At 45.9% G+C, this 5140-nt stretch overlaps 1 non-coding gene across 1 annotated transcript; it reads left to right on the top strand.

Moving 5' to 3' along the window:
• The first annotated feature begins 3741 nt into the window (after positions 1–3741).
• LOC142853193 (U6 spliceosomal RNA) lies at positions 3742–3845 on the top strand. The gene has a single exon (XR_012911119.1). It is a non-coding gene; the product is annotated as a U6 spliceosomal RNA (small nuclear RNA).
• The last annotated feature ends 1295 nt before the right edge of the window (positions 3846–5140 follow it).

Genomic DNA, 5140 nt, shown 5'->3' with positions numbered 1-5140 from the left:
GGGTTTAAGACTAGGTCATTGATTGGCCACTCCCTCATTTCTAGGCCACCCTTATCCCAGCACATTCCATAGACAGGATAGACTCTAGATCCAAGGTTATGTGGGTTGGTTTCCCACTCCACCACGTGAAGTCTTGTCTGGTCACAGGATGATGGAGGAAGGTCATTGGCTAATAAAGGAACTGCCTTGGCCCATTTTATTGGTTAGGACGTAGGTAGGTGGAGTAAACAGAACAGAACGCTGGGAGGAAGAGGAAGTGAGCTCAGACTCGACAGCTCTCCTCTCGGGAGCAGACACCTCAGAGAGAGACACCATGCTCCCAGCTCCCAGGCAGACGCACACTATGAAGCTCCGACCCAGGATGGACAGAGGCTGGAATCTTCCCAGTAAGTGCACCTAGGGGCGCTACACAGATGATTAGAAATGGGCTAAATTAATATGTGAGAATTAGCCTAGATAAAATGGGCCAAGCAGTAATTAAATGAATACAGTTTGTGTGTTGTTATTTCGGGGCAAAAGCTAGCCGAGCAGGCGGCTGGGGTGTTGGGGACGCAGCCCCGCCGCTCATATTACTACAACAGGAGATGGCCTGTCTGGCTAAGTGTCCACTATTGCTAGGAGTCCTAGCTGGGGTCATCCTTGTAGATTCCTGGGAGAATCCCTTGCAGCAGGTTTTTATCTGGCCCTGAAATGCCCCCATTTCCAGTAGTCTCTTCCTGTACTCTCCCTCTTCTCCCGCTCCAACCTGATCTCTCATGTTCCCATCCTCACCCACCCTCAGTCCACTCACAAAATCTCCTCTATTTCCCCTTCCTGAGGAGATCCAGGGAACCCCCCTTGAACCTTCCTTGTTACCTAGTCTCTGCATCTATGGATTGTAGTATAGTTATCCCTTATTTTATAACTAATAAGTGAGTACATACCACATTTGTCTTTCTGGATCTGGATCTGGACTCAGGATGGTGTTTTTGCTAGTTCCATTCATTTGCCTTCAAAAATACTACATTATATAAATGTACCACATTTTCTTTATCTGTTCCTCAGTTGAGGGACATCTAGGTTGTTTCCAGGCTCTGGCTATTACAAATAAAACTTCTATGAACTGAGTTGAGCAAGTGTCCTTGTGATATGATTGGACATCCTTTAAGTATATGCCCAAGAGTGGTATAGCTGGTCTTATGGTAGATCGATTCCCAGTTTTCTGAGAAATCACCATATTGATTGCCAAATAACCTATGAAATTCTTCTGGGAGTCTTTCCAAGTTGTTCGAGTCTTCAAGATCTCCGTGTTCAATAAACCTACCTGTATTGCTGGAGAACCATCAAAGAAGCCCAGAAGTCCCAGGATGGGGCTGACAGGTGCTGAAGAAATCAAGGCACCAGACTGAGAGTCTGAGGCTGCGAAGTTCAGTGGTGCTGACCCAGGCTTCACGTCGTCCTTATCTTGTATCACCCACTTATTCCCTCCATCTGGGAAAGTCTTCTTTCCAACCCCACCCACCACTCTCTGATTACTACCTCAGCCCAGTCTCCTTCGGATATTACCCTTAGAAGTCAAACTGACCCAACCATTGAAGTTCTGGCTCATGGTCCACACTCCTTGAGCCCACCATTCTCCTGGGGTTTCTCTATCAGATGTCATTTTGCATAAAGTTTGCCGCTTCTCTTCCTTCCAAGTTTGACTGAGAGCAGATGCTGACTTATTTTCATTTGATTTCCAATGGTGCCTTGAGTAGGCCTGTCACACAGTCAATAGTTACACTGAATATGTTTATATAGGTACAGGGGTGATGAATGAGGGGGTGGGTAGGCTGATGGACAGGTGGATGTGGTAGACCAAGGGGTAGATAGGTAGAAGAGTAGATGGATATATAGGTGGGTGAGTAGATATTTGGATGGGTGGGTAGATTGGTGAGTAGAGGGATGATGGATGGGTGGGTTGGGTTCATAGGTGGGTAGGTATTGGTAGGTGGGTGGATGGTGGATGGGCAGGTGGACAGATAAATAGGTGTGTGATAGATGGGTATGGGGGGAGATCAGTGTGAGGATGGATGGATGGGTGGTCCTGTATTACATCCACAACTTTGGTCCAATCCATCTCTTCTATATGACTGGAAATGTGAATGCTATATTTGGCATTTGTTCTCCAAAGACAGCTGGACTGTTGTGTTGAGTTTTAAATACACGAAGCAGGATTCTATTCTTGCATTAACTGGATGCTGAAGCTGAGCTCTCAAGTGGGGAGGGCCACTGTACTGCTTCTCTCTGCTCAGAGGGGCCTGATCACCCCCTCTGCTCTTTACCATAGGATTTGAGCTCTTTGCTGACTGACCTTTAGAGAAAAAGTCTGAGTATTCAAGCCCAGAAAAGCCACGTGATTCCTCTGAGAGAAGCATTTTAATAAAGGCTCTGCAAGAGTAAAATACCTGGCTTAAAGGGTAAACAGATTCCTGTTTGGCTTCCCCCCACCACACCCCACAATCCTTCTTCAGTCTCTGTAGATTTGTCTGACTGTCCCTCCCCAAAGGTCACAGCATCTACCTGCTCCCTGGTTACTGACTGCAGAAAAAAAAATGGGTCCATCTTGGGAAAAAAGGAATAATTAGCAAGTTTTGTATTCCTGGCCCCTGTGGAGAACATGGCACACCTGACCTCAGTATTACCTTCTATTTCCCTCTTCCTAGGGTACCAGGTCACAACCACAGCCAACCTAACACTGCAGCTATGATACCAAATTGATTCTCAGTGTTAAGAGGTTTAAAAGTCTCAGGCTCTCCCAGCAGACCTCACACCAAATTGCCAGCGCTGGGGTCTGACCCAGGGAGCCACCAAAACAGAAATAAAATGGAACCCCCTGACTTCTGTAGCCTATTTTTCACTGACCATATTTGGGCAGAGCCAGGGTCCAATCTGTAGCTTCCTGCTGTGACCTTCTCCAAGTCACATAGCAAGCAACCCCAAGGTCATTACTACTCCTAGGTCTTACTCATCTCTGCATCTGGAATCAAGGCAGAGAGCATCAGGAAACCTGCACAGGCAGACCAAGGATGTCCAGAGAACAGAACTGGAGACCCACAGGATCAGGGTCTCTGGAGTAACAACACAAGAAGGGTAATATTAACTTATAGAACAATTTTAAAAAGTGAGTCAGAAATACAGACCTCTGTTTGGGTAAACTAACCAAACATGAAGCATCAGTGGCTGTATTAATCAGAATTTTTGGGGGCACCAGCAGCTTCTGACTCCTTATGGCTATAACAAGGACAGCCACCATATCCCAAACTCCAGCAAGGGAGCGAATGGGAGCCATCCTGGAACAACGGCTTTGCATTCCACCACCCTCCATACAGTGGAAGGACCAGAGAGCCACAGCTGGAACTTCATCCATATTGCAGGGTGGTAGAGCCGAGGTCATTGGTGATGGGGCTACCTCCAGCCAGCCCCGAAGGAAGGCAAATGCTGCCAGTACAACATCTCACACAGGCAACATACAGCACAAGCCAAGCCCTGGGCTGTAAGCCAAGCCCAGTGCTGTTCCAGAGGGCCTGCTGTCATGGCTCAGGGCCCCAGGTTACCTTCCGAGGAGAAATGTTCATGAAGCATGACTTTTGACAAAGTTAGGGGATGGGCTGTCCTGTGTCACTTCCTTGTGTCTTCACCTAGCAAATGCCTTCTGTACATCAGGACAACTGGACACTCAAGCTTGATCTGGAGACCCAAGGAGTAGAAAGATGCATGCCAGTACTCCCCTCAGCAATGCATATACTAAAATCTGAATACAAAGGAAATTAGCATGGTCCTTGCACAAAGATGGCACACAAATTTGTGAAGTGTTCTATATTTTTGGAGAAGCTTCTATTTGTAGTATATGATGATTAAGGCAGACTCACAACTGGCTAAGATGCAGAAAATAAGAGATTGGAAAATATTTATCTCTAAATGGAACATATATATTGAACCCCCCTTCCCAAGGCTCAGGGATAATTGCAAAACAGGGAACAGAAAATGTAAGAGCCAGAGGCAGTGCACGACTACACGGAAGCAGTTCCTTCAGGACACACCTGCACATGTGAATTCACAGTGGTTGTGAGAGTATGTACAGACATGACCAAGTCCAAGCCAGAACAAAGCCCAGTATTGAAAGGGGAGTTGGTCATGTCATCCTTTTGAGGAATTAAGCCCAGGTGATCCCCAATGTATAAGAAACGCCTTGAGCTATTGGCAATTGTTAGCTGCTGAGAGAGGTAGAGATGGTTTTCTCTGAGTTTTCTACCCCTGGTAGGTTGACCACTCTCCAGGGAAAAGACACATATCTAAGAATATTTGGGAAGCACAAGTTGTTTTTGATAGATGTCTTCAAAAAAGACACAAATTTGGGTGGATGGGAATAATTGGGGTAGGGGTAGCTGAATATTATCTAAACACATGGTATGAAATTATCAAAGAGCTAAGAAAGAAAAAAAAGACCCAACAAACACAGACCACAGGATCTCCTACAAGTTCAGGACATACCCACCCACCCCCATGTCCAGCTGAAGCAGCAAGCTTCTGCTCTTTGCTGTCGGGCCTCAAATGGCTAAATTAATAGAGGATAAACCATCACCCTAAGAGTCCACTCCAAGTCCCCGGGTGGGCACAACATGTCCTGGAGAGGCCATCTTTTAGAGATGCTGTTCCAGGAAGTCCCCAGTACAGGTATCAGACACCAGCAGACAGATGGTTTGCAAGAAAATCCCCAAATTATATTTGCTCAAAAATGCTGTTCTCCTGAGTGAGCGCAAACAATTCCACTTATAACTAAATTTCATACACAGAACCAAAGTTGAGTGTATCAAACGTCAAAGGTATTTACCTAGAATTTAAATAATTTTACTTATTCCAGGAGCTAAGCTCCTTCTTCCTTGGAGTTATTTGCCATATAGACGAAGGTTTCCATCAGACAGAACATTTTATTTGATTACATTTGGATGGTGTACATATTTACACAGTATCAGTAAGGCAGAAATGCCCTTTCAGAATCATGCTTTTGTCCTCAACGGGCCCGTCAGCTGCACACTGCATCAACCAAGTTCTGCAGGCCCATGGTTAAGCCCATGTCTGGCTCTAAGCTTGAGGCTGACATTTGGACTGTGTCCATTGC

Source organism: Microtus pennsylvanicus, chromosome 6 (assembly GCF_037038515.1).
Source record: "Microtus pennsylvanicus isolate mMicPen1 chromosome 6, mMicPen1.hap1, whole genome shotgun sequence".
NCBI classification, from domain to species: domain Eukaryota; kingdom Metazoa; phylum Chordata; class Mammalia; order Rodentia; family Cricetidae; genus Microtus; species Microtus pennsylvanicus.
The sequence above is the reverse complement of the archived record's forward strand: the minus strand, read 5'-3'. Positions and strand labels throughout refer to the sequence as shown.